At 36.0% G+C, this 13,675-nt stretch overlaps 1 protein-coding gene across 1 annotated transcript in view; it reads left to right on the top strand.

Moving 5' to 3' along the window:
- Nucleotides 1-7,803: 7,803 nt before the first annotated feature.
- Nucleotides 7,804-13,675, top strand: part of LOC128656139 (claudin-19) — a 251,298-nt gene continuing 245,426 nt past the window's right edge. Inside the window, exon 1 of the mRNA XM_053709865.1 lies at nt 7,804-7,892. The gene's annotated coding sequence lies outside the window, so the exon portion shown is untranslated. The remainder of the gene's footprint in view (nt 7,893-13,675) is intronic.

Genomic DNA, 13,675 nt, shown 5'->3' with positions numbered 1-13,675 from the left:
GTGGCAATTGGTATTAGATCGAAAACATTATAACATGACTTAATGGTTGTCTTTCATAGTATAGTTTGTAACTTATGTATATATGTAAAAACCATTTTGTAAACACAATTATTAATACTAAGTATTAGTGCGATCAGTTCCCAATTGATATTGGGCTAATGGGATGACATGATGTGAGCTAATTTGTTTAATCAGACAGATCTACAAGACAGGCATAGGAGTATAGCAGGGGGCCTGTATAGTAAATTAATTACACTTAATTGTACATGAAGACAGTAAAATTGTCCTATATAGAGCTTTGTGTGCATGTTAATTATAGTGCCCCAGTATTATGAAGACCTTGTATCATGGAAGTGTATCATATCGTGGTTTCTATTGTCAATTTGGTAACTCGAAGCTCTTAATTGAAATGCTGTTTGAGTTAGAGATATATAATCTTAATAGTGCAAAATAACTCATACAGCTAATGACAATTAGAGTGTAACGATAGAAACGTAATATACCTAATCTTTTGTCCCTGTGGTCTTCAGTACCTAGGGCAAACATCAAGGGCCCTCAAAGACAGAATTAGGAAACATATTCTGTGCATAGAGTACATACAGTTTTGCACTATTGTTTCTCTCATTCTTTTTCAGGTCATTTATTTTTTGATGTATCTTTGATGCATTTTTTATTTATTTTTTATTTTTGATGTATGACAGACTGGTCATTAATTCTTGATGTATTTTTGATATATTTTTGATGTATTTTTCTTATTCTTCCTTCACCTATTTTACATCCATTTTTTCCTAATTTTTGTTTTGAGCATTTTTCACATTATTTTTATTATATATTTTTATTATATATTTTTTACTTGGACACATGTTTTTGGATTTATAACTTTTGTTGTATTCAAGCACATATTTACAACACTAAGCACATCTTCACGACATCTTGGAGGACACTTATCATCAGACTTATTATTTGACTTTTAGTTTGGAGACTATTATTAGATTTATAGTACATCCTTTTGATCACATTGATTACCTCACACTTCTTTCTGTTTGTGGACATTTTTTCTGTTTGATTCTGTAATTTTATTTTTATTTGTTTTTTCTGAGTTATGATTTGAAGCCACACCAGGGTTTTACACAACGCCTGTTTTTTCAATTGTTTTTATCTTTAATCATAGCTGTCAATTGCAATCGGAGTTTTTTCACCTGATATCCTGCATTTAACATTTTGTTAGAGACTGTTTCTATAACTTGTGTAACCTAAGTCATGGATCCATGCATATGATTTTATTCTATTTTATCAGTTTGTTAATTTATATTTTATATTGTATGTATTAAACTGTTTTTATATATCTAGACCATTGCCTTTTAAGCTTTTTAGCGCTTACTCCCATCCCTTTGTTTAAAAGAGCTGATTACTTTGGGGCAATGCCCTGCAAAAGGCCCTTTTAAGGGCTATTTGTAATTTAGTATAGGGTAGGGCATTTTATTATTTTGGGGGACTTTTTTATTTTATTAAGGGGCTTAGATTAGGTGTAATTAGTTTAAACTTCTTGTATTTTTTTTCTGTAATTTAGTGGGGGGGTTTTCTTCATAATTTAGTTTATTGAATTTAATTGTAATTAATTGTAGGTAGTTTAGGTAATTAGTTTAATTATAGTGTAGTGTTAGGTGTAATTGTAACTTAGGTTAGGATTTATTTTACAGGTAATTTTGTACTTATTTTAGCTAGGTAGCTATTAAATAGTTAATAACTATTTAATAGCTATTGTACCTAGTTAAAATAAATACAAAGTTGCCTGTAAAATAAAATAAATCATAAGCTAGATACAAATGTAACTATTAGTTATATTGTAGCTATCTTATGGTTTATTTTATAGGTAAGTATTTAGTTTTAAATAGGAATAATTTATTTAATTATAGTTATTTTATTTTGATGTATTTAAATTATATTTAAATTAGGGGGGTGTTAGGGTTAGGGTCAGACTTAGGTTTAGGGATTAATAACTTTATTATAGTGGCAGCGACGTTGGCGGCGGCAGATTAAGGGTTAATTAATTTAATATAGTTGCGGCGATGTTGGGGGGGGCAGATTAGGGGTTAATAACTATAATGTAGGTGGCGGCGATGTTGGGGGCAGCAGATTAGGGGTTTATAACTATAATGTAGGTGGCGGCGGTGTCCGGAGCGGCAGATTAGGGGTTAATAGTATAATGCAGGTGGCGACGATGTCGGGGGCGGCAGATTAGGGGTTAATAAGTGTAAGATTAGTGGTGTTTAGACTCAGGGTTCATGTTAGGGTGTTAGGTGTAGACATAACTTTTATTTCCCCATATGAATCAATGGGGCTGCGTTAGGAACTGAACGCTGCTTTTTTGCAGGTGTTAGGTTTTTTTTCAGCCCACTCAGCCCCATTGTTTCCTATGGGGAAATCGTGCACAAGCACGTTTTACCTGCTTACCGCTACCGTAAGCAGCGCTGGTATCGAGGTGAGATGTGGAGCTAAATTTTGCTCAACGCTCACTTTTCTGAGGCTAACGCCGGCTTGTAGAAAACTCATAATACCAGTGTTGTCTTAAGGCAGCGGTAAGAAAAAAAGGCTCTTTAGCACCGCACAGCCTTACCGCCAAAACTCGTGATCTAGGCGTTAGTTTGTCAGAGGTTGGTGGATATGTTTGGTTTGGTGGCGGAGGACTTTGGAGTCCCTGTGGCTGAAGAAAAATCTGAGGGACATTTCTGGGTATCGAGGTGGACTCCGAGTTGATGAAGTGTCGGCTCCCTTGGGATAAGGTGAAAGATTTAAGGGAATCCATTCAGATTGTTTTGGGTTTGGAGAAGATTAAGCTTCGTCAGCTTTAGTCATTACTTGGGAAGCTACATTTTGCTTGTCGTATTATCCCAGTAGGAAGGGTTTTCTGTTGGAGGCTGTCCTTGGCTACTGTGGGTGTTACGGCCCCCTATCACCACATTAGATTGACAAAAGAATTGAAGCAGGAGCTGAAGGTCTGGGCAGCGTTCTTGAAAGACTTTAAAGGTCGTTTGCTGGTTCAAGAGGTTGGCTGATTGGATGATAAATTATGTCTTTTTACGGATGCAGCGGGAGCTTATGGTTTTGGAGCTTACCTTAATGGGAAATGGTGTGCGGATGTCTGGCCAGACAGTTGGGAGGATGTTGGTTTGACAAAGAACCTGACTTTCTTGGAACTTATCCCGTTGGTGGTGGTTCTGCGAGTCTGGGCTCATGAACTGAGTAATAATTGGGTGTGCTTTCATTCAGACAACATGGGAGTGGTTTACGCAATCTACAACCTGACTGCCAATTTACCTCTGGTTAGATGACTGCTAAGGGTGTTTGTATTGGAATGTTTGATGACCAATGTGGTTTTTTGGACTGTACATGTACCGAACAAAAAGAACAAGATAAAAAAGGATGGAGGGATGAAACCCACCTAAGTATACACAAATAGCACTCCAGATTCCAGAAAAAAATCAATTCTACAAAATTATGTGGCACAAAAGGACAATTAGTTAAAAAAACAGGGTGCAAATTAAAATTACGACCAGGGGCAGAGTAAGCGTGATAGAAAATATCTAATGCTGATTATACAGCTGTGTGCGATGGTTTATTTAGAAATTATTGACTTATAAATGACCAATAATTATGCCTAACTAAAAGGACATCACTAGCAGACTTATAAAGCTAGAGGTATGATAATACCTTCAGTGGTTGGCAAGAGTAACAATTGGGCTCTCAATTAATTTTCACCTAATCAGTACCGCATCCACACATTAACACAGTGGTGGTTATGCTGAGGAGAGTTAAACTCAAAGTTAACACAGTCAAATATAAATCACTGTTATATATCAGTGATGTGTTTTAGTAAAATATAATTACTCTCAACATATCCTCATCATTGGAGTGTCGGGATCTTAATCATTGAATGGTACACATAAAAGTGATCTCTTGATGTAGCCGCAAAATGTTAGATGGCGATTACTGAATAAGTGCACATTATAAATATGCCAGATATTGTAGAAAGCAACTTTTAATATTAAATACAATATATAAGGATTAGGATATAACTCAAAAGTGAATTATTATTGGTACATAACTACATAAACCAGCATTAATAATTGGTGTATGCAATACTAAGTTGAATTGCAGTATTAATAAATGAGTGTCCCAAACCTTTAGGCCTGTGTTTGATTCAACATTGTGATTGAATCCCTAGCAACATTATATTGTTAAAGACATGGTTGGTGCATACAACATTACGGCAAAGAGAGAGGTAAACTAGTGTTGGAGTACCAGTGGTTAATCCCAAATGGTCCGGCCAAAACGATGGTCAGGGTTATAGAAGGTAGAGCTCAGAGTTATTCCACACCTAGGTATAAATAACTGTAATATATTGTGATATATTACAGTGGGTTGACTTCCACATATAATGTCTAAATCTTCATGTAAGCATTCAGAGCATACCAACACTATACCATTTGGTTACAAGGCATTTAATATTAGCCTGAGAACATAGTGGCCATTCTTATGATGAACTTAACTTCAGATTATGTAATATAAATATTCAGTATAGGAATATGTCTTAAATAGAAAAAACATTCAGCACGAATCCAATCCTGTATTGTACAGGACATAGACGGTTAAATCAGAGGTCGCTGTAATCATATATACGGTTCGATCCGTTGGCGCTCTTTCTAGTCACTTACCTTTCAGGAACGAATGGCGGAAGCGCCCTCCCTGTTTTTTATTTTGGTCTTATTCCAGGTTTTGGGGTATTAGTCGTAATGGATAGACAATGAAGGGGTCAATATAATAATGGTCCTAGTGTTGCTTTAAAGAAGCAGTCTAAGCATGACTGCAGTACCTGAATCACCATAGGTTTCTGGAATCTCTTATTAGGCGAACGCCTGAGTTTCACAGTTCTAGGGTCATTAATACAACAACCGAATCCTTGGTATATAGTAAAACTGTGTCTTTAATGCTCTGGATGCTGTGTATGGCAACAGATAATAGTTGGATCAGGTCATCACCGAGAGCCTCTGATTATGAAGCCAATCATGGCTGCGCCTGGCTATTCTTTCTATTCATTTTATTCATTGTTTCCTTCTTTTCTCCTTTGCTAAAACATGTCTACTTAATACAGGAGCTGAATGTGAAGAACTAGGGTTCAATGTTCAATGTACTAGATGATATAGGAGTTAGAGGGAAGCTAGCACTAGCAATATCAAGGATATGAGAGATGATAGAGATCAAAATGGATCACAGAGTTAGCACTATCATCTATATAGCAAGAATATTTCCTGGAAGATATATTGTTGTGCACAGAGAGGTAAGTTTATGTGTAATAGATGCATGTGCATCCACAAGGGAGGCTTCAGCCCAGTGTCACAAAAATACATTAGACAATACAGTTACACTCATAATAACACTAACTAATAATTATTAAAAAGAAAACATTGCACAAAAATTTTATAAGGGCTCAAAGATATGAGATCTCTGGTGTTAGAAAAAAAGGCAGGCAAAGGCATTTAATGTAGACATACTTATGCATATATATATTGATACATATGTGTGTATATATCGAGATAAAACCCAGAAAACATTGCACAGAAATGTTATAAGGGCTCAAAGATATGAGATCTCAGGTGTAAGAAAAAAAGGCAGGCAAAGGAATTTAATGTAGACATACTTATGCATATATATATTGATACATATGTGTCTATATATGTATTTACAGACATATATGCACATATAAACACATAAATACATATGTACACATATATTAGCATATGTATAAGTGCATTGGAGCCCTTTGCAGTTAAGTAGATGAAAACATGTAAAAGCATATTTATGCAATATTCATATTTAATAAAGTGTTATAGTGTGTATTTACTGTAAATATTTCCCATTCCAATGTTCTGCACATATTTATAACTAGATATTCCTAATTATATATATATATTATTCTTATTCTTGTACTGTAATATCTGCCTAAAGATCATTGGGGAACGCCATACACTAAGGAACTAGAGCTATTACTAATAGCCTATCATTAATCATCATTTTGTACACCTTTCTGAATCATCTTATAAGATCATTAAACTCTACAGTATTATCTTCAACCGAGTCTGCCACAAGTAGTATTGAGATACACTACTTTCAAAGGTACATTTCAATAAATGTCATTTCAAGGCACTTTTAAGGAAGTTTTTCTTTTGATGTCCAATAATTAGCCCACTTTTTCAGTGACTCTTTTTTAACTTTTTCCACTGCAGTGAGATAAAATATTTTATCATTTACACAGATATCTGCTAATTAAATAGTTTTTAATCTTTTATATTTGAGCTCATTTGTATCAATATTGTATTTGATTGTATTGCATTTTGTATAACAGTATTTTTAACATAAAAATTTGTCCTTGTGCTGTCTCTACTGCACATGACAGCTTCGGACAAACACACTTGGCCTTTTATTATATAGGATATATATATATATATATATATATATATATATATATATATATATATATTATATATATATATATATATAATATATATATATAGAGAGCTACAGTATATATAATCATGTATATGTATAGGTATAAATATATATGTTACTAAAATACCATCAGCTATATGTAGAAATATGTATTTAAAGGGACATAATACTCATATGCTAAATCACTTGAAACTAATGCAGTATAACTGTAAAAAGCTGACAGGAAAATATCACCTGAGCATCTCTATGTAAAAAAGGAAGATATTTTACCTCACAATTTCCTCAGCTCAGCAAAGTTCTGTGTAAAAAGTTATACTCAGCTGCTCCCAGCTGCAGGTAAAATAAAAAAAAAATGAAGAAATGAACAGCAGCCAATCAGCATCAGTAGTGCTGAGGTCATGAACTCTTACTGTGATCTCATGAGATTTGACTTAACTCTCATGAGATTTCATAGTAAGCTTCCTTTACCTGATTGGTGAAATAATATGAGAGTTCACGAGGCTCATCCTTTCAGCTGTCCCAGGACAGACATACTAAAATGCTGCTTAGAAATCCTTTACAATGGGAGGTGGCTACTGAGGAACTTTTGAGGTAAAATATCTTTCTTTTTTACATAGAGATGTTCAGGTGATATTTTCTAGTCAGCTTTTTACAGCTATGCTGCATCACTTTCAAGTGTTTAAACATTTGGGTATTATGGCCCTTTAAGAATAAACCGAACATATTCTTCTAAGTGAAGAACATTGGAATGGGAAATATTCATTTTTTTATGTTGAGTTAGAGCACATGAGAATATGCAATCATGTTTGCGCACGAGTAGGGTGTTGGGTTTCTTCCATTTTTTTTGCTCCATTGACTTCTATGGGGGGAATAGGTTAAAGCATGCGCAATATTCTAAATTTGGCTTTTTGCACACATCAGGTTAGCACAAAAGTGCTAACGTTTTACTTTCAACTCATAATACGAGCACAACCCGATGCACGCAGAAAGTTTACTTCTAGCGTAATTAGTGCTCTATCGTAAATCTGGCCCTATATATTTTACCAAAGCTATTCTGAACCTTAAAGTTTTGGATACAAAAAATGTTTACAAGTTTAATGTGCTGTTTTGTTTTTTTACTAATTTGTATACAGAAAAATGAACCGTAGACAAATGTATACCTTAGTTGGGTCAGCAAAAACATCAAATGAATGCCCTTTGCTATCGCGGATTGTCCTCTTTGTTTATTATGTCAGAGTATTTAAAGAACATGAGTAAAGTAAACTAACTTTGAGGTTTCTGGTACATAACCCTTCACCACACTGTAAGGTAAAACTGTCTGTCACTGTGGTCAGTCACAAAGTCCAGCTACAGCAACAAAGAGACAAAGCTATTATATTAAGAAGGTAAGTTCCTAATTATTATCCGCAAATTATATATAAAGTTATTTAAGGAGAATTATTTTGAATTTTGCACTAAAAATGGAAGAAAATACATCTGAAAAAAAAAAGTATAACCATATCCAGATATACTGTGCTGTTTTAACTTGTAAATCAATTTAATAATTCTGTGGTATTTTATTGGATGCTGTAAATGTGGTTGCATAAGGTTTAATTAATAGCTTTACATTAACTTTAGATTCACTTGGGTAAGACGAATCTGTTCAATTCCTTGGTGAAGTTTAAGACATTTTCTTATGAAAAAAAAGTGCAGCTTAATTGTCTGAAGGACAACCAAATCCTCAAAAGTGGCTAACAACCCATTTATTAGTCCCACAGAAAATGAATACATGTGATGTGTTTGTGGCATAGTAGCTTATACAGATAACAGGACTGGCTTTGTATTATAAGGGAATAACAGAACTGGCTGCCGGGTGAGGTTTAGTGGGAATAGGACATAAGAGATGGAACCTTGTGGTTTGCAGTGTATGAAACACAAGCAATTTACTGTTTCCCACCAGTAATCTACAGCAGTATATTTATTTTTACATCATTTGCAAAAAAGTTTAAATATTTCAAATGTTGTGTGTTATATTCTTTTTATAATATATAATAGCATTTTACATCATATTATTAAAGGGATATAAAAGTGCAAAACGTACGTGCTCTAATATGCTAGAGCCTTTTATTATTGTATGATCGCTTGTATAAAACTGAGTGTTTAACTCCTACAAAGGGATTTAACACATAGTTAAAGCTGAATTAATCTGGTGAGCCAATGACAAGAGACAAAAGTGTGTAGCCACCAATCACCAGCTAGCTCCCAGTAGTGTAGGATATTTATACAACAAAGGATTGTAAAAGAACAAAGTAAATATGGTAATAGTGAATTTAAAAGTGTTTTAAAATGACATGCTCTTTCTGAATCATGTAAGTTTCATTTTGACTTTCCTATTCCTTTAGATTAGAGTTATGGCTTGTTTCAACATTAAAGTTAAAGATACAGGGTCAGATTACAAGTGGAGTGCTATTTAACACTCCCGCTCAAGCTTTAATTGCGCTAGTAGTAACCTTTTTGCGTGCAATTTACAAGTTGAAAGTAAACTGTTTTCGCTCAAGCACTAACCAGATGCGCGTAAAAAGCCAAATTTAGGATATCATGCGCGTGCGATAACGTATTCCCATGGTACCATGGTAGTCAATGGTGCAAAAAAAAACACCCTACTCACGTGCAACCCAGATCCCATACTCTCAAGTGCACTAACCCGACATGAAAATAGGAATATTTCATATTCCAATGTTTTTCAGAATATGTTCTATTTATTAATAAATACATATTTCTATACATATATGATGGTATTTTGGTAATATATATATAAATTGGATATCCCTGCACTTCAAATAAAACATAAAGGGTTTATAATGCAAAAAGTGAAACAATTTTATTACTGTGTAACCATAATACATATTATATGATGCATCTATTAAAAAATACATAGAGGCCCATTTATCAAGCTCCGTATGGACTCGCCAGAAACAGCAGTTATGAAGCAGCGGTCTAAAGACCGCTGCTCCATAACCCTGTCCGCCTGCTCTGAGCAGGCAGACAGGAATCGCTACAATTGAACCCGATCGAGTACGATCGGGTTGATTGACACCTGGCCGCAAGTCTGCAGGGGGCGGCGTTGCACTAGCAGCTCTTGTGAGCTGCAGGTGCAATGCTGAATACTGAGAGTGTATTGCTCTCGGCATTCAGCGAGGTCTTGCGGACCTGATCCGCACTGTCAGATCAGGTCCGCAAGACCGTTGTTAACCCCTTAATGACAACTGACGTACCAGGTACGTCATGCATTAACAAGCAGTTAATGACAATGGACGTACCTGGTACGTCAGTTGTCTAACAGAGTGCTGGAAGTGATCACAATCGCTTCCAGCAGCTCTGAGGGTATTGCAGTGATGCCTCAATATGGAGGCATCCTGCAATACCCCTTTACAAGCCTCCGATGCAGAGAGAGCCACTTTGTGGCCCTCTCTGCACCGGTAGTGATGGTGCCGTTTTCCGGGTGGGAGGGAGCGTGCGCGTGTGCACGAGACGCGCGCGCGTGCACGTGAACATAGTGCGCGTGCACGGTGCGTGTGCACGAGGCACACATGCATACGGCACGCGTGCACAAGGCGTGCGTGCATGTGCACGTGCACGCGCGCATAAGCCACACTGACACCAATGAGGGCAAAAAGCCAGGAAAAGGTAAATTTTTTTTTTTTAAATATAAATGGATCTGGGAGGGGGAGGGGGGTGGGGTTATTGTGGGGGTATTGTGGAGGGGCTGCTACACTACAGAAAGAGTTAATTGAAAAATAAAATAAAAATACTTTGATTTTTGGGGCCAAAGTGGGTACTGGCAGACAGCTGCCAGTACCCAAGATGGCTGTAATTAGGTAGGGGAGAGGGTTAGAGAGCTGGAGGGGGGATCAGGGAGGTTGGGGCTAAGGCAGGGGTCCATCCATCCCAGCTAAAATATTTTATTATTTTTATTAAAAAAAAAACCCTCTTATTTAGTACTGGCAGACTTTCTGCCAGTACTTAAGATGGCGGTAACAATTGTGGGGTGGGGGAGGGAAGAGAGATGTTTGGGAGGGATCAGGGGGTGGGATGTGTAAGGTGGGAGGCTGATCTCTAAAATTAACCCTGCAAGCTCCCTAAAAGCTACCTAATTTAACCCCTTCACTGCTGGGCATAATTCACGTGTGGTGCGCAGCAGCATTTAGCGGCCTTCTAATTACCAAAAAGCAACGCCAAAGCCATATAAGTCTGCTATTTCTGAACAAAGGGTATCCAAGAGAAGCTTTTACAACAATTTCTGCCATAATAGCACAAGCTGTTTGTAAATTATTTCAGTGAGAAACCTAAAATTGTGAAAAATTTAGTTTTTTTTTTATTTGCTCGCATTTGGCGGTGAAATGGTGGCATAAAATATACCAAAATGGGCCTAGATCAATACTTGGGGTTGTCTACTACACTACACTAAAGCTAAAATTAACCCTACAAGCTCCCTACAAGCTCCCTAATTAACCCCTTCACTCCTGGGCATAAAACACGTGTGGTGCGCAGCGGCATTTAGCTGCCTTCTAATTACCAAAAAGCAACCCCAAATCCATATAAGTCTGTTATTTCTGAAAAAAGGGAATCCCAGAGAAGCATTTACAACCATTTGTGCCATAATTGCAGAAGCTGTTTGTAAATAATTTCAGTGGGAAACCTAAAGTTTGTGACAAAATTTATGAAATAGTTAACTTTTTTTTTTTTTATCGCATTTGGCGGTGAAATGGTGGCATGAAATATACCAAAATGGGCCTAGATCAATACTTTGGGTTGTCTTCTAAAAAAAAATATATACATGTCAATGAATATTCAGGTATTCCTGACAGATATCAGGGTTCCAATGTAACTAGCGCTAATTTTGAAAAAAAGTGGTTTGGAAATAGCAAAGTGCTACTTGTATTTATTGCTCCATAAATTGCAAAAAAAGCAAAGAATGTGTAAACATTGGGTATTTCTAAACTCAGGACAAAATTTAGAAACTATTTAGCATGGGTGTTTTTTGGTGGTTGTAGATATGTAACAGATTTTGGGGGTCAAAGTTAGAAAAAGTGTGTTTTTTTCCATTTTTTCCTCATATTTTATCTTTTTTTTTTTTTTAGTAAATTATAAGATATGATGAAAATAATGGTATCTTTAGAAAGTCCATTTTATGGCGAGAAAAACGGTATATAATATGTGTGGGTACAGTAAATGAGTAAGAGGAAAATTACAGCTAAACACAAACACTGCAGAAATGTAAAAATAGCCATTGTCATTAAGGGTAATAAAATTGAAAAATGGTCCGGTCATTAAGGGGTTAAATAGGCCTCATAGACTGGGCATCCCCAGTCTAAATAGAATCACAAGACATCAGTCCTTCTTAGGTGGGATTTTCATGCATAGAGTGAGCAGAAATTGTGCAAAGCAAATAAAGTTTAGTAATGCATCCAAATGTTAAAGAATTGCACTTTATCTTGCGTGCAAATTATTGTTGTACAACAATCAGGATACTCTAGGTGAGCATGGCTTGTTTATTGAAGTATCGGGTTCTGATGGCTTCATCAAATTGAAGTGATTCTATATCTACACTTGTAGGACCCTGGGTGAGATTGTTTCAAATATACCTTCAGCTTATACATCTGCCTTAGTTGTTTGGAGACTTGTTCTGTTCATTTTTGAGTGAACTTTTCATCTGGCGGACGTTATGCTAGAGTGCCTGATTGCATATATACAGACAATCGCTACTGTCATATGTTTGCCTGTCATTAATAGAATTACAGATCTGATACCCAGCGGATTTGGTCCTGGAGTGCCTGATTGCATATATACAGACGACCGCTACTGTCATATGTCATACTGTCAGATCTGATACCCAGCGGATTTGGTCCTGGAGTGCCTGATTGCATATATACAGACAATCGCTACTGTCATATGTTTGCCTGTCATTAATAGAATTACAGATCTGATACCCAGCGGATTTAGTCCTGGAGTGCCGGTTCTCACCTAGATTATCCTGATTGTTGTACAACAATAATTTGCACGCATGTGATACACTTTGCATTAAGTTGCAGGCAAGAATTGAGCGTAGAGCAAAATTTGCTCCATACTGCACTCCAATACCAGCGCTGCTTAAGGCATAGACATCAATGGGGAGAGCCGGCTGAAAAAAAGTCTAACACCTGCAAAAAAGCAGTGTAAAGCTCCGTAACGCAGCCCCATTGATTCCTATGGGGAAACAAAAGTTATGTTTACACCTAACACCCTAACATGAACCCCGAGTCTAAACACCCCTAATCTTACACTTATTAACCCCTAATCTGCCGCCCCAACATCGCCGACACCTACATTATACTTATTAACCCCTAATCTGCCGCCCCTGACATTACCGACACCTACATTATACTTATTAACCCCTAATCTGCCGCTTCGGACATCGCCGCCACTATAATAAGCATATTAAGCTCTAAACCGCCACACTCTCGCATCACAAACACTAGTTAAATATTATTAACCCCTAATCTGCCGCCCCTAACATCGCCACCACCTACCTACATTTATTATCCCCTAATCTGCCGCCCCCAACGTCGCCTCCACTATACTAAAGTTATAAACCCCTAAACCTAAGTCTAACTCTAACCTTAACAACCCCTAACTTAAATATAATTAAAATAAATCTAAATAAAAATTACTATCATTACCTAAATAATTCCTATTTAAAACTAAATACTTACCTATAAAATAAACCCTAAGCTAGCTACAATATAACTAATAGTTACATTGTATCTAGCTTAGGGTTTATTTTTATTTTACAGATAACTTTGTATTTATTTTAACTAGGTAGAATAGTTAGTAAATAGTTATTAACTATTTACTAACTACCTAGCTAAAATAAATACAAATTTACCTGTAAAATAAAACCTAACCTGAGTTACACTAACACCTAACCTTACACTACAATTAAATAAATTACCTAAATTAAATACAATTAACTAAATTACAAAAACAAACAAACACTAAATTACACAAAATAAAAAAAGAAATTATCAGATATTTAAACTAATTACACCTAATCTAATAGCCCTATCAAAATAAAAAAGCCCCCCCAAAATAAAAAAACTCCTAGCCTACAATAAACTACCAATAGCCCTTAAAAGGGCCTTTTGCAGGG

The sequence above is a fragment of the Bombina bombina genome, chromosome 4 (genome assembly GCF_027579735.1).
Source record: "Bombina bombina isolate aBomBom1 chromosome 4, aBomBom1.pri, whole genome shotgun sequence".
NCBI lineage: Eukaryota > Metazoa > Chordata > Amphibia > Anura > Bombinatoridae > Bombina > Bombina bombina.
The sequence above is the reverse complement of the archived record's forward strand: the minus strand, read 5'-3'. Positions and strand labels throughout refer to the sequence as shown.